The sequence below is a fragment of the Notamacropus eugenii genome, chromosome 6 (genome assembly GCF_028372415.1).
Source record: "Notamacropus eugenii isolate mMacEug1 chromosome 6, mMacEug1.pri_v2, whole genome shotgun sequence".
In the NCBI taxonomy this organism is placed as follows: domain Eukaryota; kingdom Metazoa; phylum Chordata; class Mammalia; order Diprotodontia; family Macropodidae; genus Notamacropus; species Notamacropus eugenii.
The window spans coordinates 127,779,797-127,806,223 of NC_092877.1; the positions used below are offsets into that span (position 1 = coordinate 127,779,797).

The following is a 26,427-nucleotide window of genomic DNA, read 5'->3' on the forward strand; positions in this document are numbered from 1 at the left end:
AAGATTCTTAGTGTGGGAGAAGACTTCAATGCAAATCTTTCCATTAATGTGGCCTCTTTTTTTCTTTCTTTAAGCTTTGGGATATATTTCCAATTTTTTTTCAGACAAGTCCTTTTTTTAGTGCTATCACAGTTTTCTATTTCAGTGTGTCAAATGGCACAACTCAAAATAGAAAGGAAATAGCATGGATTTGACATGGCTCTAAATATCAGCTCCAATTCAGTTTTTCCCAACCTTAAGGAGGAAAAAAGGAGGAAGGCTGGATGCATGATACTCTATCCTCACTCCACCTCCCCCTTCTGAAGTCTTAATGCTTTGACTTGGGGAGGCATAATATATATTTCTGTAGCCAGAGAATCAAGCATCCTCCACTTACCATCATTGTTTAGATACCTGAGACCATTTATTCCAACTTCATTTGACAGGTAAGAGAATGGCATCCCAGACAGGTTGAACGACTTCTCCACAGTGATCTAGATTGTTAGTGGCAGAGTGAGGACTTGAAATTTGACCTCCTTGACTCAGAGGTGAATGTGCCTTTTCATTACTACAACAATATTTCCATGAATATAGAATATTATGCAAAAGAATGTTGGAGTTAATGTCAAAGGAACAGAGGAGAGACAGAGAGAGACAGAGAGAGGAATCAGATCATCTGGGCCCATTCATGCTGCCTGGAGATTAAGACCAGGTGACGATGATGAGAAGCAAGGAGCAGGCAGCTTGAACTGGAGACACTCAGGTAAAGATCCTAACTTCCTTATAAGAGAGTTTAGTATTTGATGATTGGGTTTGGTGATGATGTCTGATTAAGGTAACTTGAGGCTCACTTATATTCTGCTTGACTCCAGAGGTCACTGAGTAGAAATTATGGGAGTCAGTTTCCAATTTAATATGAAGAAGTGACACACTAGCAGTTAGAGCTTTCCAAAACATGAAATGAACTGATGTAGGAAGCTGTGGTTTTCCCTATTACTTTGGATGCTGATGCAGAGGCTAGAACCCACTTGTCAGAATAGTATTAGAACTGTAACAGCTATTAAGTTCAACCTCTCTTCTATATTTCTAGTGAGCCAATGATTTAACCTGATATCAAATAGAATAGTAATGATACCTAGAATCTATATTATGCTCTAAGACTCATAAACTGCCTCACATATACTATCTCCTTTGTTCTTTGTACCTCCTCTGAGGGAGGTGCTATTTATTTAGCAAAATATGTTGTTCCAGCTAGGTGGTCCAGTAGATAGAATGCCAGGCAGCTTTAACTCAGAAAATAAACAATCACTAGCTGTGTGACCCTGGTCAAGATACTTAATTTTTGTCTGCATTACATTTCCCCATCTGTAAGAGTGAGATAATAATAGCACCTACCTCTCAAGGTGTTGTGAGGATAAAGTAAGAGAATATTTTTGAAACATTTTATAAAACCTAAAAGCATAATATAAATGGTAGCTATTATTACTTTCAAGATGGACATTTTACAAATATATCTTATGATCATTGTAATACAATATACAATACAACCAAAAGCCCTATGAAAATGATATTGCTAGTGACTGAAACAAAAACAAAACTAACTCCTTCATTCATCCCTCTAAGGCAGAACCACCAGCTATCTTTCAATCTACCTATGACTTACTTATATTTTTAAATTTCCTTTATTTCAAGAATTTCAATAATGATAATCTTAAATCCCTCACCCTATAGTCACCGAACAAAGAGTTCATATTACAAATATGAATAGCCAAGTTAATGTTCTGAGATGATCTAAAAAGTGTGATTCTTAAAATATGCTACCCCCTTTCCTGCCCCTCCATCCCTCCCACTGAAGACCACAAAGGACTGAGATCTACTTGACAATTTTTCTTTGTTTCATGGATTTCATTATTTCATATCTAAAGAACTCATCATCAAGTGACCAAAGTGCTGGAATTAAGGCTCTTCCCAACTAGTTAGGGAGATTCTGTCTGTCACCAAGGCCCCCCGAAATCCTTTCAAAAATGGCAGCACCATTCTCTGATGATTTAGTCTCCAAGCAACCCTGTTTGCCTGGGTATTATAATCAAGTATTAGAGTGGGTGTTCTGTTTACGATATGAAATAACTATACATATAAATTAAAATTTAAAGATTTGAATGAAGTATGACCAACAAAACATAATATTATTGGTATTCCATGTAATCAGTCCATCTTGTTTTTCTTGCTGTGGAGTCATTTCAGTCACGTTTGATTCTCTATGACCCCATCTGAGGTTTATTGGCAAAGATACTAGAGTGTTTGGCATTTTCTTCTCCAGCTCATTTTACAGATGAAGAACTAAAACAAACAGGTTTAAATGTCTTATCTAGGATCACAGTTAACAAATGTCTGAGGTCAAATTTGAACTCAGGAAAAGTCTTCCTGCCTCCAGGGCCTAGCACTTTATCCACTATACCATTTAACTGCCCCAGTCCTAACTCTTCCCCAGAAGAATCCTTTGTTTCATTCAAGACTCATCTTAAGTATTACCACCTATGCAAACAAGAACTATCCTGGTTCCTGTCAAGTGTTGGTGTCCCCAACTGCAGAAACTGCATTCAGTTTACTCTGTATGTGTTTTGTATCTACTAATCTGTATATTTTCCCCTAATGGAATAAAAGCTTCTTGAAGGAATGAACTAATTCCCGTTTTGTCTTCATATGCCCAGGAGTAGCACATAGGAAGTGTTTAATGAATACTTGTCCAATGAGTAAATAAGTGAAAGCATCAATATGTTCATATACTACATAGTTTATATGCATATATTTCTACTAATATTATTTGATATTTTGTTAGATATGTGATATCATCAGTATTTCTTTCTACCTGTGAAAAAAATCACATTTTTATATTTCTTCCCCCTGCAGTTTTTTTTCCAATATACTTTTGAAATTATTTTTTTGAAAGTCTGCCCAATACCCAGGAGATTTCTCCCTTTTCATTTTAGACATCTTGGGAGTGGTTCCTATAACACGCTGACATCTCTTATAAAAATGAAAATGCATCACTGGAAGGATGCAAGTAATGTAGTAAGTTCTTTAAAGGTAGAGATTGTTTTTGCTTTTTATGGTATTTCCAATCATTAGAATAGTATTTATCACACAGTAAGAACTTAGTAAAAGTTTACTGGCTAATATATGACAAATTTATCTTCATTTTGGGTGTCCAGGAAATTTTCTCAAATTTCACTATCAGAAACTTTTTTCTTCCTCCTTACTTGCCTCCATCATATTCTACTTTATATAACAATTATTTGTATATACAGTATATCACTCCCTCTTCCTATTAGTTATAAGTGCTTTAGGGCAGAGATCGTATTTTATTTTTATTCCTACCGATTAGTGAAATATGTTACACTTGGTAGTCACTTGATAAATATATTTTTTAATATAATTGATTTGAATTACGCCTCCTTTAATCCTTCAATTAGATATAATTTTTAAAAATCATTTTGCACTCACATGAGTATTTCCTAGGCCAACAACATTCTCCTTCCTTACTGCTAATATTAAGAATCCCTTACATCTTTTAAGATACAGTTTGATTGCTACCTCCTGCAGAATGTTTTCCATGCCAGCCCCAACCTGCTAGTGTACTCTGCTCTAAGGTAACCTTCTATTTACTCTGTATTTGTCTTGAATGGTCTGTTATATAGATACTTTCTCAATTATGTGAGAATGTAAACCCCTTGAAGGTATTGCGAATTTCAGTTTCTCTTTTGTATACACCCAATGCTTATCACAGTACCTATCACAGGAACATAGTAAATGTTTAATAAATTCTTGTTGATTTATTACTTGACTGATGCTCTGTGTCAGGCACTGAACCAGATATTAAGGATACAAAGACAAAAGCAAAAAAATCCAATCTCAGGAAAAGCACAGTTACAAATTATCTGAGGTGTAATGAAAATACAAATTTATGCGAATGCACATAGGCTACAACATGCTCCCAAACTCAATTCAATTATATTTGACCAACATATATTTGACATCTGTTATGGCAACAAGAATGAAACTGAGCCCATGAGTTCTTTACAAAACTTTACTATGGATGATGAATGAAGATTATAATGAGTATGAACTCCTGAAAACAATTAAATAAATAAATTGAGGTTAAAAACTAGCCTGAAGAGATCTTGAAAAGAGACACAACTAAGTGAAATAATACTTCTTTTATAAATTATTGAATCAAATAATTTCAAATTTAAAAGGGTCAAAATATCATTGAATGAAATTTGTACCTGAAAAGAAATTCACTCAGTATCTTGCCCAACAAATGGTCATCCAATATATGGATAAAATTGTCTGAGTAAGGGGAACCTGCTACCTTCTAAGGAAGTTCATTTGACCTGTTCATCATTCTATTTTTTTCACATCAAATTATTTTTTTCTAATTCAAAAGACATAAAAGAAATAAAATTAAATATAAGAAAGATATAAAATGGAACTGTTTAGTTTTTTAATAATAGTCAGATTTTACCAGTTGTACCTTGTGTTTTACATGAGGAAAATAACAATTACATTTGTGAAGAAAATCTTGAAGAGTAATGACTAATAGGATAGCAGAACATGTTTGAGGTGATACAATTTTCCTCAAAAATTAGTTTTCCAAATGTTTATTGGTTGGGCAAATGGAAAGGATGGATGATTCATAACAATATTTTTTTTTCAGAAAAAAAAGGGGTAGTGATGTAAAAAAAGAATACCATTTATAGTCCTTCATGCCTTTTCCCACCATTCTATCTACAAAAGTTTTATTTGAAATTACATCTATACACATCAAAGAGTATGCTTTATGAAGATATTAGTAGAAAGGGGAAATTTTCTGTGAACAGTTTTCTATATAATCTTATCCTTATGGACACACAACTGAGTGAAAGGTATAGAAATGTATAATTTGATGGAATCTTTATTGTTTTAATTTGTAAAACTTTGGAAAGAAAAATAAAAGGAGTTTGACCAATTTCCATCGAAAAAAGTTTTATCCCATGCAGAGGTTTTAAAAATGTCATAGTTACTATTTACATTAAATATCTATATGATATCTTGTATGACATTTTTTAAAAGAAAAAAGTCAGGAATTTTACCATTAGGTTTTCATTTTGTACAAAGTTTGTAATGTACATATCTTTATTTAGATCAGCCTCCCCCTTCTATTCCCACATCCTCACCTCCATGCAATTTTGTTTTTAAAGCAATTTAGCACTGCTTAATTGATATGATTGTTTTCCATAGTGGTGATATGTACCAATAAAGAGAGTGAAAAGTATCCCACTTTATTTTGCTGAGGAATCAGTGTGATGTTACCCAGAAAGGCATTTGAACAGATTATTATAGCTGTTCAGTCAATGTACAAGTCACATCACTGCCAAATCTTCCTCCCTCTGGTCATGGATTAGTGACCTTTGGGTAGCTGCCTATGCAAGAACAAAAAAGATGCATATGTCATTGCCTGAAATCCTCTGTAGTAATTCTAATTGACTTCAGTGATATCTGCTGGTGACAGTAGAGAAAGCAGATAGCTGCAGGCCTTATTGTTGCAGCCAAAAAGCCACTCTTGTGGAGATCTTAGATGAGTATATTAAATACTTTTACTAGCTCAGCTAGTGGAGTTTCTTTAGCTCTCTTGGCATGAGTGCTGGCCTGAGAATAGTAAATCACCTCTTAAAAGTCTCTTCTTGTCGTTTGAATTGTAAATGTGCAGTGAGCTAATACTAATTCTCATTTATAAATAGGACTGACCCTTTTGTACTTCAGTGTCATCAAGAAATTCTTTCCTACCATTTAACTTTTCTTGTTCCTCCCTTAACCCTTTTGGCCTACACATAATAAGCAGAGGTTTCAATACAATCTCAACATCAGATACCATCAGAGAATATCACAGGGGAAAAGTCAAACACATCAGTTTTTTGGTTCTACACAGTAAAAATGCTGGAAGTAACTTAACCATAGATTGTTTTTGGAAGAAAAAACACAAATGCACAAAAGCAGAAAGAACTGTGTTGGGTGAGCCTCCGATGAGGTATCATCTTCAGTCACCATCTTAGCAACTAGATATTTGTTTGTGATATGTGAACATGGAATACAGGATATTGAAGTGTTGTAATTTTATGTTATCTGACCTTTCTCATCTCATGAAGGTTAAAAGAAAATAACTTCCTTCTTCTAGTGAATGAGAGAAGTTATCATAGGAAGGAATAGGTTGCATTGACTGAGAATTGCTTTGCTGTATTTGAAGTGTCAGAAATCTAGGCACCAAATACACCACAAAGTAGGTTGTTCTGATTTTTTGTCTATATGCTAAGGTAGAAAGAACTCAAGATTTGAATCACAAGGACTGGATTCAAACAGGCGTCAGATACCGGGTTGGCCACTTGCCTCCTGTCTGATCTTACTCGAGCATCACCTAAAACAAGAGTGCTGGATTAGATGTTCTGTAAGATCTCTGTATCTCTAAAATCATATGAGCCTATATGCCTTAACTCTATCCTGTATTACATTTTCCTCTGAGCAGAGAACATGATATGATTGTTCCAAATATTATCATGATCTTCACGGTCAGTGAATAATGCCTAGATCCAAAAAAATCATATTTCTAGTTCAATTAAAGAATCACAACTATCAGTTTTGGCAATGAGGGCAGGCAATACAAAAGGTCCCCTGAATCAACTTTTAATCCCTGATGTGGAAATAAAAGAAGAAACAATACAAATTTTGGAACTGAAGGAATGAATGCATTAAATTTTTGCACCCTCTAAAGTTTGGTATCTTAGGACCAAGCCCTGTTGCCGCAAACCAGTTATAACTCTGCTTATTTACAATAAAATTTAGGAAGCCGAAAATTTTACGTCCACCCAAAAGCAATGCCCTTCATATTTATTTGATGATTTCAAACAATAGAAGACTCTTAGGAGCATATTTTTTCATTGCTTGCTTAACTAGAAAGTAAATTTAACTAAAAAGCAACAAGAAAGTAAAATTAGAAACTAATGTCTGGAAAGTAAAATTAACCAAAGTAAGACTGGATAATATGTTATCATCAAGAGAAAACAGGTTTTCACTTTCTGTCCATGAATTCCCTCATAGTTTACTTTATTCTTTTTTCTAGTGGAAGAAATCCAACATATTCTGGTCTGGATTTTCTGTCATTTACCACAGGCTAAAAACATAAATTTTAAAATATTTCAAACTATTTCTCCTGTGCAATCTCTTACTGAGCTTTTTCAACTTGGAGTAACTAATATTTTCTTATAAAAATCTTTTTTTTAGTTTATTACCTAATAATGTTAACTCAATTTCCCACACAGAGTAGACTATTATTTGATTTAATTTAAAATTAATATTCTTTTTAGAGCATTGTTTCTCTAAGAGAAACACAGTAGAACACCATTGTGATGTGGGAGTTTTTTTCATAAAGTAAGCTAAACAATAGGTTAAATCATCTCTATCCAACAACTGCATACACTGATAACGTCATCAAATAGTTATATTTTCTGAGGATGTTTATTAAAAAGAGCATTAGAAAGAATTTCTATTTTACGCATGTTCACCATCATGAAAATTAACTGTAGTCTTAGGATTAGAGATCATTGATTCACCAACTATTAGGTCTCATAGCAACTGAAGGTACAGAGGATAGTGGAATTAATATGACATACAGTGAGAGAAGAAGATGCTTTGATGGTTTGGGAGAGAGGAAGATGTTCCCATCACCCTATCCAAAAAGCATAGGAATTCATTAAACATCTGAGATTATACTACCAGACCTTTAGAAAATGAATAACACAGATAAAGGAGATTATTTTATTTTTCTAACTATTTAGCTTTGGTTCTAATTCTGCTTAGTAGTTTTATTATTCACATTCCATTTCTGCAAAAGTGATATATTCAAAGTTCTCATTTCTATAGCACATAAAGGTCTATAAAATTCCCAGCTTTTTGCTAAAGTTCTAACTTTGACCCCTTTTTTTTCTCTCCCACTATACTAGGAGTTCTTAATCTCCAGACCATAGATAGATAGGGGGTTTGTAAGACTTAGAAAAATTATGTTTTTAATTTAAATATAATTGATTTCCTTGTAATTAATGTATTATATATTATGCACTTAGAACAATTATTCTGCAAAGTCTATCGGCTTCACCAGTTTGCCAAAGAGATTCATGACACAAAAACCAATATTAAGAACAACTGCTTTATATTGTTTCATTGGCAATATAGTTTCTCCCAATCATTTTAAGCAAAACGTCACCTCCTTTCAGTTGCCTCCCAAATCCACATATCCAACCCTGACCACTCTCTCTCTAGGTTCCAGACCCGTATCTTGAACTACTAATATGACATTCCTATTTGGATACTCCACTAGAACTTCAAACAGAACATGTTCAAAATTAAGTGTATTTATATTTGTCTTTTAATCTGTCCCTTCTACTGATCTAACATTTTTTCAGTGGTAAATTTAGTCTCCAGTGTTTGAATCTTTGACGGTATCTTTAACTGTCCTTTTACCTTTTCTATTCCGTGAAGTACAAGTTCTATATATTCCGTGTTTGTTTATTCTGTCATGTACATTCCCCTCTGTTTTCACAGTTGCCACCCACTTTAGTGCAAGCCCTCATCATCACCTATATAGACTGTTATCTAGACTCCTAAAAAGTCACCTTGCTTTCATTCTTTCCTGGTTCCTATCAATCCTTCACATCCTTGCCAGTTTTATCTTGTTTATGTATAGATCTGATCAGTAGGTCTCTATGGTCTAAAAAGAAAAGTTCAGGCTCCTTTGCCCCTGTGCTCATAGCCTTCTACAAGTGAGTTTCACTTTCAGACTTGTAGCACTCCAACACTGGATTATAGGCTCAGAGAATTAGAATTGAAAGGGACTTCTTTTGAAGCTATTGATTCTATCTGCCTCATTTTACATATGAGGCAACTGAGGTCAAAAGAAGTTGTGAGTTGCCCCACCCCCAGTTTAACAGGCAATAAAGGTCTGAGGCAGAATCTAAACTTGGTGGTTCTGATTCTGTGTTTGGTTCCCTCTCCTGTCTAGTTGCCTGTTTTGTAATCTATGATCCAACCAAGATGTACTTTTCGCTGGTTCTTGTACCCATGGACCTACACTTTCCTATCATATTTTCCTAGGTAGTAGAGTTTTCTATTTCCTCAAATTATGGTGAATTTATTATCTTTGCATATGTATATCCTCAGTGGAAATTTTTGAGTGAAAGGAATTCTTTTTTTGGGGGGGAAGTATTTTGGCTTTATATCCTTAAGGCTTACACTGAATCACAGCCATAACTTGCACCAGGAAAACATGAAGCAACCATCTAATTAAGCCATCCCTTTCCCTTTGTTACCTTATCCCTGTGTCCCACATTTTAGTAAATTTTCCTTATCTGCTACCACTTGAGGGTCCTGCTACATTCATACCTCTGTTCTGTAGAAACTTTTTCCTCAAGCCTTTTTGTCAGGAAAGAATGAGCCACTGTTTTCTGAGTGACCATGTTCTTAAAGAAACTGACCTTGGCTTGTGTGCCCAATCTTTCATCTCAGTTGACCCTGGTCAAAATTCAGTTTTGGCTAGTCACATCTTTCAATTAACTAATACTTTTGTGTGTTCAATCTGGACCTTTGCTTTTTCTCTTCTCCGTATCTATAAAGCCTTCTCTCATACTGAATTCTTATTTTCTGAAGTACATATCAAACACTAGCAACTTCAAGAAAGTTTCCTTTATTCACTTAGTTGATAATTATTTTCCACTCTCAGCACTTGCTTTTTTCTTCTCTCAGGTATATTATATTGAATCATAGTTCTATGTATATATCAAATTGCTAGTCTTTAGGCCCCTAATAGACAGAGATGATCTAATCTAAAATGTGTACCTACCTCCTATAGTCTGAGTACACACATTTAGGTCTTCACAAATGTTTGAACAATTGACTTTTTCAGTTTGTTGAGGATTGGAATCTGGGAGCACCTCCAATTCACACAGTGCCCAGATATGGTGATCCTAGGAAGAAGATAGGCCATCAGATCATATCCATTTCAAACTTTAGTTCATAAGCCCCCTCAATGTGTTAATCTCTTTTTTAAAGACAGTCAAGAGACAAAATCCAAAACAAAGATATTTAACAAAGCATTATTGAGAAAAAAAGCAAATTACTTCCCTCATAAACCTTGGGCACACTCTGTCATAAATATAAACACCACTACTAGAAAGAAAGGCTATAAACAGGAAATGTGTAAAGTAAGCAAATGCATAGAAAATACTTGTGGCCACAGTGTGTGTTTAGAAGTACATCCACATAGTAAACATAAGTGACTGGAGAACATATGTGGAAAAGAAATATAAGATATACATGTGAGTAGTCCATAAGTATAAAGGGAAAATTCACAATATCAACACAGTAGGCTACCCAAGGTATTCTGGTGAGATCATCATGCTCACAATTCTAGGCCTACTCCCTTACTAGTGTCACGTAGTGTGCATTCTTTGTCAGCTGTGTAGTCTGAGAGTCAGAGTCTGACATATTCCTGCTGCTCTGGCATGACTGCTATTCAGGATCATTTCACTGTTCCTATGGTCAGTAATAGTAATTGCCAAGTGTAACTAGTTTATGTAGTTAAGGAGCTCCTCTGTCTGTTTATGGCTTCTAATCCCAGGTAGATTCCACAGCTAGGGTCCTGTCTCTTCTTCACAGCAGGAATAAATTCTATTACTACTCTTTTAGTTAAAAGCTTTGAGACTTTCCCTGAGATAGCTCTTTTATAAATATGCCCAGTCATCAGATAAGGACCTTGAGAGAAGCAAAAGTCTGTGTGAAAAAAAAAAAAAAAAAAGCTTTCCTAATTTGTTTCTCCCTACAAGAAATAGTCTGTAAGTTTCTCAGGGTCTGGACAAATAAACAAAAAAAAATGGTTTTCTTTCAGAGAAATAAATTCTTCCTCCCAAGCTAAACTCTTTGGAACACAGATTTTAATTCAAGCCAATCTAGCCTTTGCCTTTAGTCTTAATTCTGGTTTTTGAGCTGTATGTCCTTGCCACTAAGGCCAGCATCTCTCTCAGAGACCTCTCTCTAGCTTATTTCCCAAAACCCTATATTACAGAAATGTGCTGGTTTATGTTTAAAAACTGACTCTATGAAAATTCAAGACACTTTTAAATTTAATCTGCATTATAATATTTTCTCCATCACTTTCTTAAAACTAGACAATCAATAAAATAATAAATTAAGCCCTGATTAGTAGTGTTGACCAAGATATAAATGCACAAGCTATAAGTTTAACATTCACCTCTCTTTAGCTGGCTCCAATATACTTCTGTGCATCATCACCATGGTGCTTGACATCTCTCCTCCATTTTCTAATCTGTAAAATGATCGCATAATCTGTAAAATAATAGCATTTTCCCTTGAGAGTTGTGAGCACTCGATAAAAGCTAGCTAATTTTCTATCTATATCAATAGAATATAGATAGCCCACACCTAAAACAGGTAATCCTTTCTTCCCAATCGTTGTTCCTCTGACTCAATGTTCAACCAACAATGTTGTTGTTCTCTGTCCTTCTCAAGGAGAACCAAGGACATCAGGAGATGATGCCTTGTCTTACAATTGAATTGCAAGTGAGACACAGCTGTGCAAAGTCCTTGGCTTCATTTTCTCCTCCCAAGACATCTGGATCCAGTGGCAAGAGGTAGATCAGAATGAGTAGAGATAGCTCCGTATGCAAGGGGAGACCTTAGCCTTTCTAAACTGAGGTCTTAATTAGGTCTGAGGCTACACCTATTCAGTGATTAAGGCTAGCCTCTAGTAGTACATGACACTTCAAAGCCCAAGGACATTCTCTGGGTGGGGGTAGAGTTACACTGAAGTGATATGGAATTTACCACAAACGGCATTAAATTAGGAGAACATATAATTGAGTTATTATAAAGCTACAGTTTTATTTATTTGAAACTGACACATTCTATAATTTATCTACACATGCACATACACACATACACACACACACACACACACACACACACACACACACACACACACACACGCACCTTTCTTAGGAATTTGTTGCCGAGAAGTTTTATTCTTGCTTGAAAAATAGCTCTTTACAACTCCATAGGTTATTTCATTTTTTGCACTTTATTCCAAGTGCTCAGCACAATGTCTGGGACATAGTAAATTACTAATAAATACTTGTTAATTGACTGATTGATTTTTGAACTCTGAAGAGAAAGTAACAGTGTATAATAAAAAGAACACTCCATTTAGAGGTAGATGACGTAGGTTTGAATTCTAGTTGTAGCAAAATCACTTCTCTCTGAGGTTCAGTTTCATTATCTGTAAAATGTTCTTATAAAAATATAACCCAGATGTTGAAAGTAGAATGAGAACTTAAATGGGCTAGTTCTCATAGCTATGCTCAGGACAAAAAATGGGAAAGAATAGGGCATTTGGGCAGATAGAAAGAGGCCAGGGAAACCACTTCAGGCCCTTATTCTCCTCCAGGAAAATACACAGTGGAGAAACCAAGTCTAGGTGAACCCCAAATCTCCTACTGGGAAAGAGGTTGTGGCCACCAGTAACCCCTCCGCTCACTGTAAACCGCTACCAGCTAGGGAAGACTCAAAGAGTGAGTGACAGTGATAGGGAATATGAGAAAAAGACAGAAACATCTAATAAAAAGGATTTCACTGAAAGCTAAATTCATAGGCAGATGAGCCAAAAGAGGTCTAACCAATAAAAGTTCGGATAAGTAAAGCCTCAAGTACAAAAAAACAAAACAAGGAACTGCATGAAGAAAAGGAAAGCAATGGACCCCGAGGAAAGATAGAATTTTGTGGACTCCTCCGAGATCATGGAATAATAATAAAGATCTCCAGAATGATCAATACAAATATTAAAATGAGATCACACACACACACACACACACACACACACACACACACACACACACATATATATATATATACAAAGAGAGAGAGAGAAACAAAGAAAGAGTGCTTTGCAAACCTTTAAACCCTTTGCAAATGCAAGCTATCATTATTATTAAAATTCATAATCAAGAAATTAGGAATTAATGTAGTTCAAAAATGAGAGTGTTGAACACATAATTTTTAAATGAAATTACTAGAGTAGAAAAATATGAATAAATAATAGAGATTTTCTCCAAAGATTTAGAAGCTGTGGAGGGGGGGAGAGGGGAGAGAGAGAGAGAGAGAGAAAGAAAGAGAGGGAGAAAGAGAGGGGGGGAAGAGAGAGAGAGAAAGAGAGAGAGGGAAAGAGAGAAAGAGAGAGAGGGAGAGAGAGAGAAAGAACAATAGATTTGGACCATGAAATACAAAAATAAGTAAGGGAAGGGAGAGGAATGACAGAAGAAAAACAAAAGGCATTAATGTTCAAATAATCCAATTCAACACAAGCCAAAGCACCTGACCCCTCAGACGGGCATTTCAGAGGTAACACAAAGATCATAAATGTAGAAGAAGATGAACAAAAAACAAAAACAAAAACAAAACCTAGAAATCACAATCCAAAAAAACTGTTAAGAATTTTTTAATACAGACGGCAAAGCAACTCTTGAGATAATAAACATTTTGTCCTGGGGGAAAATTACACTTCCAACTTCAGGACCAGTAAATGGTTACACTGAACAGTTTCAGTGTTTGACTTGCCATGTTATCAGTGCCAGCTGATTGAGCTTTAGCAAAGAAACAGACAGCATGATGCTGAAAGCTAAGAAATACTGTCATTTCTGTGACTTTAGTCTAATTGCAACCTTTTCTTCATTTGAACAAGAAGTTTTCTTTATTTAATTCACTCCTTCAAGAATAATTAAAGTTAGGCTTTCAAGAAGAAATGAAGTTAGACTTTTCTTTGACTAGAATTGCAGATTGGTCTTATTTTTATCTTTATCATTCATCAAATATAGTGCCCCCAAGGCAAAATGACTACCAGAAGAATTAATGTCAACAAATTAGAGCTCTTCTCTGAGCTTAAACAGTTTGTTTCTGACTTGGAGGGAAAGTTGAGCCACCACACAGTTGGCAACAGAGCAGCAGAAAAGGAGTGGGCAGCTCTCAGAGATTTGGCGTACAGCACTGCATTTGCTCATCTGGGTCAGAACACTCGCAAACACCAAGACTGGTTTGATGAAAATGATGGGGAAATTCAAAAGCTGCTAAATGAAAAACAAGAACTCCACAGGATTTACCAACAGGATGGTTCATCCACCTCTAAGAAGGCAGCATTTAGTTCCATCAAAAGCAAAGTACAAGCAAAGGTTAGAGAGATGCAGGATTCCTGGCTCAGTAAGAAGGTAGATGAAATTCAGTTTTATGCTGATAGTAACAATCCAAAGTGCTTTTATGATTTCCTAAAAGCTATTTATGGACCAAAAACCTATGGTGCATCACAACTACTCAGTGCTGATGGAGCCACATTGATGAGTGATGGGGACATGATCCTAGAGAGATGGGCTGAACATATCCATAGTATTCTCAACAGACCATTATCAGTCAATATTGAGGCCACTAACCATTTACCTCAGGTTGAAGTCAATCCCTCCTTAGCTGAACTTGCAACTGAAGAAGAGGTTTTGAGGGCCATTGGGCTACTTTTACGTGGCAAAGCACCTGGTGCAGATTTTATTCCAGCTGAGATTTTCAAGGTAGGGGGCCCATTGCTCATACAAAAGCTGACTAAAATTTTCCAGGTTATATAGCAAGAGGAGATTACCCTCCAGGAGTTTAAGAATGCCTCCATTGTCAATCTCTATAAAGGCAAAGGGAATACATTGTCCTGTGATAATCACAGGGGCATCTCTCTCTTAGTTATTGCTGGCAAAATTCTTGCTAGAGTCCTGTTTAATATGATGATGCTTCCCCTAGAAGATGGTCCAATACCTGAGAGATAATGTGGCTTCAGAAAGGGCCAAAGAACTGTCAATATGGTGTTTACTGCCCAACAACTCCAGGAGAAATGCCAGGAGCAGAACAAAAGTCTGCACACATTTGTAGATGTGACCAAGGCCTTTGACACTGTTAGTTGTGAGGGCTTATGGAAAATTATGTCAAAATTTGGCTGCCCAGAGAAGTTCATCAGTATTGTACATCAATTTCATGATGGCATGTTTGCTCGGGTTCTAGATAATGGACAATACTCTTGTGCCTCCCCAGTCACCAATGGAGTGAAACAGGGCTGTGTGTTTGCTCCTATGCTTTTTAACATGATGTTTTCAGACATGTTGACAAATGCTTTCAATAAGGATGAGCACGGCATCAAGGTCAACTACTATACTGATGGTAAGTTCTTCAATTTAAAAAGGTTACGAGCCAAGACCAAAGTGGAGGGAATATTGGTGTATGATTTTCTGTTTGTAGATGATTGTACACTAGATGCAGCCTCTGAAGTTAAGATTCAATGAAGTATGGATCAACTCTCTGCTGCCTATGCTAATTTTGGACTAATAATCAACACCAAGAAAACACAGGTGCTCCATCAGCCACCACCACACCATCCATATGTGGAACCATGTAATACAACAAATGGAGAAGTTTTGAATGCTGTGAATAAGTTCAACTACTTTGGTAGTGTACTTTCCAGGGATGTACTCATTGACAATGAGGTTGATGCACTTGTTGCCAGAGCTAGCTCAGTGTTTGGGAGGCTCTGAAGAGAAATTTGGGAGAGAAGAGGTGTTAGACTGAATACCAAACTGAAGTTCTACAAAGCCGTTGTGCTGACCTCATTGTTGTATGCCCGTGAAACATGTACAGTCTACTAGTGCCATGCCAGGAAACCGAATCGTTTCCATTGGAACTGTCTTAGAAATATTCTGAAAGTCACCTGGCAGGATAAGGAACCAGACACTGAACTCCTTGCTCGAGGTGAACTGCCAGGTATTCAAACTATGCTTCAGACAGAGTAACTCAGGTGGACTAGCCACATTGTTTGAATGGAAAATGTATGTTTGCCAAAAAGACTATTTTATGGAGAATTCGCATGGTGCAGGCAATCACATGGTGGCCAGAAGAAGGACACTCTCAAGGTCTCTCTCAACAACCTTGGATTTGACTATGCAACATGGGAGACACTGGCACAGGACTGCTCAGCATGATGTGCCCACATTAGAAAGGGTACTGTGCTCTTTAAGTAAAGCAGAATTGAGATAGCATAAAGTAAATGAAGGATATGCAAATTTGGGATATCCACCCCAAAGATCAACAGGGACTGTTGGGACTGATCAACAGTGCCCAACCTGTGGTAGAGCATTCCGAGCTCATATTGGTCTGATCAGTCACAGTCGGACACATTGAAATTTCACTCTTTTCCATAACTACTCCAACAAAGACGTAAAAAGAGTACTGAACATAATCCAGATTGGAAAAATGCAAAGATAAATCAGTGCATCTATTTTGCAGCTCAGCTCAGCAAATGGAGACAAACAGAGGCCTAAGGATGCTGCAGACAGTGTCTAGTTAAGAAATAAAGTGGAATCTTCCAGTTTGTAGAAACTGAACAGGGGCCAACGACTATGTGCAAGGGCAAAAGACAGACCTGAAGCAATGCAGGAAACAGGAACAAGAAGAGCCAAGTGGCAAAGGAAGAAGAACAAAAAACAGAAAAATAACAAGAAGGAGGAGGAAGAAGAGGAGGAAGAGGAGGAGAAAGAAACAGAAAAAAAGGAAAAATAGAAGAAAACAAGGTATATGATATATGAAATAACATTTGGAATAGACCTATTATTTTACTGCTATAGGAAATACATATAAGGAAATTCCCTTTGCCAATGCAGGTTTGCACCTTCCTTGAATGAATAATTCTGAGTTGCCTTGATTATGGGAGAACAAAGTGACTAGCCCTGAATCACACAGCCATTGTGCAAGAGAGGTGCTACTTGAACTGGGGCCTTCCTATCTTAAAGGCCACCCACTGGGCTGCAATTGATTCTGCTAAGAGCTAATACTTAAATATTATTTTAAAGTTTGCAAAAAACTTTACAATAAACTTCCTCATTAGGTATTCCAAATAACCCTCCAAGGTAGGTGCAATCATTATTCCAGTTTTGCAGAAGAGGAAACTGAGGTTCAAGAGAAGTTAAGCAACTTGCTCAAGGTCACATGATGAGAAACTATTTGAAGTGAGATATAAATCCAAGTATTCCCATCTCCCAGTCCACTGAGCTATCCCTAACATAACACTATCTCAATAGTATTGAGTGACACTTAAAGATAAGGAAGGGTTTTTGCAGGTGTAAAGAAGTACCTTTGATCTGTGGAAATTATGTGGGGATGGAAAATGGAGGCATTTTGCTATTTTTGTAGACGTGTGTGTGTGTATGTGTGTATGTGTAGCTGAGAGGGCTAGCCAACATTATTTCATACTATGTTTAATTTATTAATTGTATATTTATGCCTGCCTTGGAACACTAGAACATTAAAATCTATTATACATTTCAGGAGAGAAGCTGTGAGCCATGTTGCTTATTGTAAGTACCCCTACAAATACTCATATAGTTGCTGAAATTTCAAGTACAAAGCTATTAACATTATATAAAACAAAGTGATTCATTTATCAAGATGAGTGATATTCTTCCAAACTTAGAATCTTCTCAGTTTTGCTGCCTTATTCAACCTGGGAGAGATAACTTGAATGCTTAGGTTGTCTATGCTTAGATTATCTAATTAGCCAATCTTAGATTAGAATATGGCACATAGTTATTTAGTAAAACTTGTGAGAGAGAATAAGAACCACTTTTTTCTTGAGTGGCTAAATAAAAGAAACCAAAGGGCAATGGAAATTCCATGTTGCTAAAAATGACTTCATTTCCATATTTTAAAAAATATTAAATGGAAAGATTCCTTCAAATCATGTTCATTTCAAATATGTTAAGTGTATCTTTGGAAAGCTCTCTGTCTCCAGATTTTTTAAATAAATTCTTAAAATTCCATTTAATCTGATATAAATAATTCCAGAAATGGTGTTTTTAGAAGATTTTACTTGTGCTGTATTCTCATCCAGAAACTGGAGATAGTAGTTGCATATACTGCAGATTTCATAGGGTTGTCCTGAGGGAAGCATTGTGATACATGTGATGCATCATGTAAATATGGTGTCTTCTTGCTGTAATTATTATTACTATTCAAATTTGTATAAAGATGAAAAGAAAGCATTTTACTTCACTTATGCATTTACCTTTAAAATAAGTAAACCTAAAAAAAATCATAGAAAAGATTCAAATATAAGATATGATCATCATATCTCCATCACCAAATTCATCAGTGAGATGTGCGATGAAAAAAGAAAGTGGATTAATCGTAAGAGGAAGGGATAATCAATGATTGGCACCATGCAATATTAGGAAATCTATAATTTGTCCCCAGACATTTTGTGTAAACATTTTATGAGAATTTGTGGGAGGATTTGAGCAAAAGTCTTATAAGATGAGAAGGCATAGTCAAATTATGATCTGTCCCCTTGAAGAAATAACTCTAATGAAGAGATCTTGTATCAACTGAAGCAATCCTGAAATATTACCAAATTACTCCAAACCTTGCATGGTGGATACCACTGGACTGAGTATCAGGAAGACCTAAGCTAGAACACTGTCATAGACACTTGTTCTGTGACCCTGGTCAAGTCACTTAACCTTAGTGAGTGCCCAGTTCTTCATCTGTAAAAGTGAAACAATGGCCACAACAACAATAAAAACAAACAATACATTTCTCACAGTTGTGTGTTGAGACTCAAGTAAGGTAAATATAAAATGCTTTGCAAAGCTTAAAGCTCTAAATAAAAGTCAGCTAAATACAATATCTTGTGATTCATAAATGTTGATAGCTAATTCTGTGAAAATCACATTCACAAAATGACACCCAATAGTTTTAAAGAACACTTGATAAGTGGGAAGTATAGGGATAAGTTCTTTTTATTCAAATCAGCAAAAATGTATGTGTCCCCACATTTAAAATTATTGTTTTTGTTTTTAATAATGCTACTGGAAGATTGCACTTTCTGTAACTGGATAAATAAGCTAAGTTTTCAGGAGGTTAAGTTAATCTGACATATTATGATGTGCTAGTTACCATGACAGAATATGTTTGAGTCCAGGAACTACTATTAAAAATGGGTCAAAATAAAAAAGAAAGAGCATCCAACTTTTATCTTCACTGTTATTTTGAGGTTCACCATTCTATTATAACAATAACAAGTACCACGACAAAAACAACAGCCTTTAATGGCACTATTAACTCCAGAACCTAAAACAGCAACTATATTAATTACATTCATTATACATAATTGAACATAATCATCTAACCTAACAATTCCTTGTACACTAATTAATAAAACAGCATGTCTTCTGGATCAGAAATGTGTAAAAATAGTCTTTCCATTTGAGTAGTTCATTTTTGGGGTGGTGAAAATGTGTGAATCACATTTGGTGTGTAGAAAAAGACGACTTTTCATTTTAGCATTATTAATTTTTCCAATGTACCTTAATATTCATATCTTACTAATTCAAAACTTGAGGTTACAGTGCTTAATATAAAAAAAGACATTTTTGTAGCAAAATTAGAACTTGCAATTCACCAATGTAAATAGCCTTGTTCTGACATACCCTTCCACTGATTTTCGTAGAGGATATTCAAGTCAAGATCATTCTAGAGAACTTTGGAATTTTTTCCTTTCCTCCCAAGACAGTCCATTGCACTTTGGGATATTTCTATTTTTTTTTAAATATTGGCTTCATATCACAACTTAATCTCTTTTTTATCAACTTCCACATATTTTTCATATTTCTGTTATCAGGTCAAGGAAACATACCTATTTAGTCTTCCCCATTACAACCTTTCAAGGGCTTACAAGAACATCATCACCGTCTTTCCCCTCCTCCATTCTCCTCTTCATGTAATTCCTTTGACCACTTCTCATATAGCATCATTTTGAGATCCTTCTGCACTCTTATTGCCCCTGTAAAGCAGGCAGTCCATGAATTAAAACTTCTTCTATCAAGATGGAGGTTTCATATCATAAACAGATCTAACTCTGGTTCTCAAAGACTACTTGGCCTTACCATACTCATACAGATACTATCTAAGGCAGAAGTGAAACTCCTAGTTTTCACTTCTTTTACAGCATTCTTTTCAAAATACTGCAGTGATTTGGTACATACATCAATCAATTGACAGATTTCCATACCCAAAGAAAGAAAATTAGCAAATTTAATGAAAAAATAAGATACTAAATGCATTCATTTTTAAAATAAAAAGAAAGAGTCCAGACTGATATATGGCAACTAACATGGATATATTTTTAAAGTACTTTAAAAAGGAAAATAAATGGACTTATTTATCTTCAAAATTATGATACCAAGGTACTGCTAATGAAAAATTAGCATTTAGACTTTACTCCCATTGGACCCTATTGACAATCCTTATTTTCTTTAAGATCAAAGTGCCCCTATTTGGCCACCATTGCCCTTTTTATTTTGTTTCTCTCATTAGAATGTGAGCTCCTTGAGGATGAAGACTGTCTGTGAATTTTTGTCTTTGTATTCAAACTACATAGCACAGTATTTGGCATGTAGTAAATGCTTAATATATGGTTTCTCATTCATTCTTTTAGCACCTAGCATGCACCTTGCACAGTAATTAAAAACGATTATTGAATTGAATTGAGCTGAACTGTAAGGGGCCCAGAGGGTCCCAGGGGGTGCAAGTCAGAGGCAAAGCCTGTTCCCGTGGGAACGGTGCTGATGCGCACCCTGGCAGAAGCTCTGTGTGACCCTGGAACCTGATGTTCCTGCAGATACCAATGTCCTGTACAGTAAAGTTACAAGTGAGCCTGGGAACCCAGGAACTAGCTGCAGGAACAAGATAAGCTTTCTTCCTTACTGCGGGTGTAAGGATGTGGAACAGTCATGAGATGGTGAAGTAATGGGATGAGCTCAGCATGTATGTGATTGGTGGATCAGCCTTTATAAACCCTAACCCTCAGCTGAATAAAGGGTTGTTGTTGCCTGGATCATCTTGTCTCCAGTCTCCTTCCTTCAGGGCCCACAGAGTAGAAGCCTGTGGGTCAGGGGGATCCAGGGGTTCGGGCTCTGACCCCGAACAATTGGCGCCCGAACAGGGACTGGAAGGGAAACCGAGGTCCCCCTGCAAGGCGTGGGCTCGGAATCGCACGAGAGTGATGCCACCTGCATGCTCCAGTCAGTGCCCCGGTGGTTCTGTGGAGCTTGGGAGAGACGTGCACTCGGCTGACTGGGACAAGAAGAAGAAAGTTACAGACTGTGAGTAACCCTGCTTATAGATAAAACAGGTAGAGAGCTTAGTCCAGAGAGGTTATATCCAAAGCTACAGAAAAAACGAACAGGAACTTATACAGATGGCAGAATGGCTATGACAGGATTGCCCAGAACTGCAGGAGTGGAAGAGATGATGCAAAGGTGTGAAGATGTAGGTTCGGTAACATTCGCAGCTCATGTGAAGGAACAGGTAAAGAGACAGTATCAAGGACAGAAATGTTATAGCTGTGGAAAAACAGGTCATTTTAAACAAGACTGTAGGAGCAGGCCAGGAGTGAGGCCTAAAACACCATGCCCAAAGCGTAGAAGAAAGGGTCATTGGCCCTCAGAATGCCGAGGAGCCCTGCCACAACAATACTCTAGCCCAGGACCTGAAGGAGGGACAAACCTGACAGCATGGAGAGCCAAGCCCAACAAGGAGACTCAACGCCTCAGACAATGGTACCGAGTGGCCACAGTGAAAGAAAGAAAGCCACATACCTAGGTTGTACATAGTGTCTGTGTCTGTGTTCTGTCTTTCTGTAATTTGTGTGCATGTGTTTGTGTGTTAATACCGCCGATGCCCTTGTGCTGGTTGGAATGCAGTTATCTCTTTTCCTCCCCCTCTGTTTCTCTCTCTCTGATGGCTGCAGCATCAGGGAAGAGAATGGGAGAGAGAAAGAGAGGAACTCCTCTTGTGTAGTTTATGTGACTGCTAAAGTCAGTTCGGGTCAGGTCAGAAACATGTACCAAGAAACAATGTATGTACAGTTTTAGTAGGGGCTGCTATCTAAGCCCACTAGAATAACTTGGGTAGTACCTTGAAAAGTTGTTGGTAAAATTCTCTCTCTCTTTCTACCTTTTAACCCTGGCCAGGTTGTGAAGGTGGGGAGACAGACCAGAAATTGGGGAACTTTTTCCCCTCACCCTATGGAGGCAACCTAACTAGTGTTTTACTCATCTCATGTCTCACCAAAAAGAGAAAAAGTTTCTTTGCTGTAATTGTTTTAAGTGTATGATGTCGCTTCTCATTGGATAATTCAGACAGGGCAGATTCACAAAGTTTTGGGGACTGGGGTAAGCACAGGGACCACAGGCCCCCCATAGTTGGGGGGAAGGACCAAACGCCCGTAAGCGAGTAAGGTGAGCCCCGCTGGGAGCGGGAAGAAGTCGCTGTTCATCAGCGCAGAGATCCCCGCTGACCGCGGGAAGAAGTCGCTGCCAGGCAGCGCAGAGATCCCCGCTAACCGCGGGAAGAAGTCGCTGGACAGCCAGCGCGAGTCCCTCACTGCGGGCAGTGGGGAGACGGGGGAGCCCCGCTGGGAGCGGGAAGAAGACGCTGTTAGACAGCGCAGTGAGCCCCGCGCGCGCAGCGGGAAGAAGTCGCCGTCAGCCGGCGCAGAGATCCCCACGCGCGTAGTGGGAAGAAGTCGCTGATTAACAGCGCAGAGAGAGCCTCGCAGGAAGCGGGAAGAAGTCGCTGGGTAGCAGCGCCTCGCAGTTAAACGGGAACCATGGGTCAGGGGTATAGTGTCCCACTGATCAAGCCTGAGGAGAAGGCAGTGCTTGCTAGTCACTTATGAGTGTATATTGGAAATGTAAATAACGGTACCTACAGTTCACTGTTTGGGTTACTATTGTGTTTCTCAATTGTAATAACACTGTCTTGTATTGTACAGTTAGTGATCATGGTATTCCAGAAATTGTGTTACAAAAGGCAATTTAACTCTGAATTTTCAAGTTATGTTATTGTAAACTTTACCTGTCCTGTACCCTTGTCTTATAGTGCTGTGATTGCCCTTTAGAGAAACCAGGTATTTTCCCCCTTGACTGTTACAGAAGTTACAGCTAAAATAATTTGTGTATCATTTTTGAAAGTTGTAAGAGTGTTACCTACGTTTTGAAGTTGCTGTTGTAATGCTAAACCTAAAATTGTTAATTGATTACTGCGTATAGAAAGAAAAGAATGGAGTAAAAATTTTATTTAGACTGGTTCTGCCCATTCAGAACAGTCCTCCTGTATGTTTGGGGTTTGGCAAGCATGGGATCCATGCCAATTCCTTTTATTTTGTAAAACTGCCAAGGCCTCTTTCATGTGGACAAGGTCATCAGTCCCAAGAAAGAAATTTGTTTAGCTTATATAATTCATAAACAATGAATGTGACTTGCTCAATAGTTGTAATAGACAGAAAAGATTTTTAATAATTGACCTTTATATCAGGACAAGTTTTAAATTTGAGAAGGAAGGCTTTTAAATGAAATCTCATATGTATGTGAGTCCTGTTAATCTTCATTGCTTATTGCAACTCCATGAGTATAGAAAGAACTGTGTCTGGTTCTGAGCTGTGAGCAGTGAAACTTGCTGTTTAAGGTAAAGGCATTTGGGACTATAGCTAGTTTCATTTTAAGTTTGAGTTTGAATTTGGGTATCGTTGCTTGCATTAAATCAGTATCTGAGAGAATTGCCACAAGTTACTCAGAAGGACTGTGATCCTGCACTGTTAACAGGTGAAGTTTGTATCTGGATAGGAAACACCGAGGGGACAATTCTAGACTCACTCTAGGATGGGATCCTCCTGGTCAGTTTTTCCCTTGTGTCCTGGAAAAAGGAATGTTTCTCACCTGACTATTCCTGAGTCTGGCTATGGAATAGATACTGCATGGTTTGGAGTATTGCACTGTTACCCAATTCAAACAGAGTCAGGGATGTTTTACCCTGTCTTATTTGGTATGCCACATGTCCCTGCTTTTCCTTCTATAGCAAATTTCTCTGAATATAGCAAGTGACCAGCAACATATGTGAGCCCTTTTGTACTGGGAACACCAATATTAGTTTTATCGGAACACTGATATTATTTTACCTGAACTTGGTATGATCAAACATTTATGTACATTCCTTTCACCCTAAGATGTCCTCATTGTGTAGAAGCATTTTAAAAGAAGTACCATTTTTCTGTAATCAGTCTTATACTGTTACCAACACGAAATTCCCCTGCGCATTTTCCCTGGGCATTCTGTGATGATTACGGCTTTGGTTCATTTGAGGAATGTTACTTTCGCTTTCACTATCATTGTAAACGGTTTTGTCTTCAAGTGACACTGTTGTAAAGGCACCGGACAGATTTCTGGAAGATGTGCTGCAGCAGAAAAGATCTTGCTATTTTGACACGCAAAGGTTGAAATCCATGTGTGAATGTATTCTCCACTTCATTTCTACGAGTTTTCTTCCAGCATGGACATAAACAAGCCTGTGCAACATTGCTGGACGTCTCTTCAGTTGTGCAGTTCGAGTTAGGGGTCTCTTTTGTGTATGGCCCTACAGCTCTGGTAGTGACGCTATGCCTTGTGTGCTACCTGTCTGTGGTAGGAAGGTTATGGAAGGTAAAGCAGTCTGGATGGTGGGTCCAACAGCTTCGGACGCATAACAGGTTTGATTGACACTAGGGAAAGCAGACGGGAAGGTGGGGTGTGTGGGGTCATCAAGGCCCTTCATATACCCTGATCATTGCTTCGGGTACTTTTGTGCCAGTATCAGGGGGTTTAAGCATGTCGGGAAAGTGTGGGGATGTCTGTTCAGAGGAATGATGTAACTACCATTTTTAACCCCTTCTGGTCGATTTTGGCCTTTGCTTGCTTCACCTCCTTGCCAGCTTTGTCTCCTCCAGGTTTCATGTCTTCTACTTTAGAGATGACTGTTCTGGCTCTATGTGACCTACCGTCCGTGGCTCGTCACCCTCTGGACTGCTGTGACCTCTCCACTGTCTGGACCTTGTGTGCCTGGGACGGCTCTCCGTCCCCTCTCATCAGGATGCCAGCTGCAGACGCTGAGACCTTCGTCCCTTACGCCGTAGATCTGGGTTCTTCTCTTCGTCAAAAAACAAAAAGGGGGAGTGACGTGGGCCCTCAGTTTGGCCGTAGTGGGCCCTCAGTTTGGCCAGATGTACTTGGGCCCTAAGACTGAATTCGCATTGTATACAGTTGAACGTATGTCCTCGGACCCTAATACTGAAATCACTTTTCCCAAATATGTTTCTCTCTAGCCCCTAAATACCATCTCAGGCAGTTTCTCCCTCAAGGACACAGTCTGCCCCAGCAGCAGCCGTTATCTCCCTTCCTCCTGTAGTAGTCAGCTGAACCTATAGGATTCATGTGCCAGTTACGTATTACTGTTCACTGACCAGTCACGTGTAACCTAGACTCAGTTGTATTTATATTGTCACTCAGATGTCAGACGTATGTATATTGTTACTCAGATGTATATATTGCTATTGTGATTGGAACAGGATCCTCACTTATTAGGCCACCACTCCTTCAAGACCAGACACACCACCATGAGGTATTAAGGATGATATGTATTGTACTTTATCTCGATGTATCAATTCTCAATCAGACCCCTTTGCTATGATTATACAGCAACCCACATATGCTATGTTCCCTGCTAAGGTAAATCATACTTGGTATCAAACTCAAGAGTATACATTCTCTGTAGAAAGAGATGGTGCAACATCTGGCTGTTAGATGTGACAAAAACTATGTATTAGCTGTGTTGTGATTGCTTGTTTCTTTACATCTGCTATGGCCTTAGGCCTGCTAATTAGCTATATGTACTATATGTAGGAGGGTTAGCGAGAATGTGGGCAGAGGTGCAGAGCAGTATATAGTAGTGATTGTGATGGGACAGATACCAGACTTCACCTGTATAGAACTACGGACTTGGATCACAACTGTGGCTCCCCTGGAATTGCTTGTATGGTACCTCAGAGCTGCAAAAACAAAAAGGGGGAGTTGTAAGGGGCCCAGAGGGTCCCAGGGGGTGCAAGTCAGAGGCAAAGCCTGTTCCCGTGGGAACGGTGCTGATGCGCACCCTGGCAGAAGCTCTGTGTGACCCTGGAACCTGATGTTCCTGCAGATACCAATGTCCTGTACAGTAAAGTTACAAGTGAGCCTGGGAACCCAGGAACTAGCTGCAGGAACAAGATAAGCTTTCTTCCTTACTGCGGGTGTAAGGATGTGGAACAGTCATGAGATGGTGAAGTAATGGGATGAGCTCAGCATGTATGTGATTGGTGGATCAGCCTTTATAAACCCTAACCCTCAGCTGAATAAAGGGTTGTTGTTGCCTGGA

The 26,427-nt window shown here is 37.9% G+C and overlaps 1 long non-coding RNA gene across 1 annotated transcript; it reads left to right on the forward strand.

The window, feature by feature from the left end:
- The first annotated feature begins 492 nt into the window (after window positions 1-492).
- Window positions 493-26,427, forward strand: LOC140511793 (uncharacterized). Its single transcript, XR_011969672.1, has 3 exons — window positions 493-742; window positions 17,476-17,504; window positions 24,989-26,427. It is a non-coding gene; the product is annotated as an uncharacterized lncRNA (long non-coding RNA).